The sequence below is a fragment of the Rhagoletis pomonella genome, unplaced genomic scaffold (genome assembly GCF_013731165.1).
Source record: "Rhagoletis pomonella isolate Grant_MI unplaced genomic scaffold, Rhpom_1.0 Rhpom_scaffold_00002, whole genome shotgun sequence".
In the NCBI taxonomy this organism is placed as follows: domain Eukaryota; kingdom Metazoa; phylum Arthropoda; class Insecta; order Diptera; family Tephritidae; genus Rhagoletis; species Rhagoletis pomonella.
Window position 1 is genome coordinate 2577500 of NW_023458556.1, and position 555 is coordinate 2578054.

Here is a 555-nt window from a genome sequence, read left to right on the forward strand (position 1 = left end):
TTTTAAAAAAAAAGTTATCAAGCTCTTAAAAAATCACCCGTTATTTAAATATATTTAGTTCCCGAATTTTGACAATATCCTAATTGCCTATTTGAGAAATATTTTGCAACAAAAATTATGAAAAGGAAAAAAGCGACATTTCGAATAGAAAAGGGATTTTCATTTAACACAATTAGCGATGCATAACTAATCCAAATTGAAGAATATTCGACACTCTTAGGAAATTAATCGTTCTGAACATGTGATGTGAGGTAGAATTATGTATAAGTATTAAATAAGGACAATTTTAAAAATTTTCTGACATTACCCAATTCAAGGGCTCAATTGTAACAATGATAGTTTCAAGAATTTGCCAGCAGTTAAATATGAACAATAAAAAACACAAATTTATGTATGCATGTACACTAGATTGGTTCAGAAAAGCATGTGAGATAGTAAAGTCGGAATTTTTATGCTCTTACACCCTAGGATTGCTCTATATGGAAAAAATATACCCCTATTTTTTATTTTGAAATCAAAAAATATTTACAGGTTGCTCAAAGCGGACAAACTTTT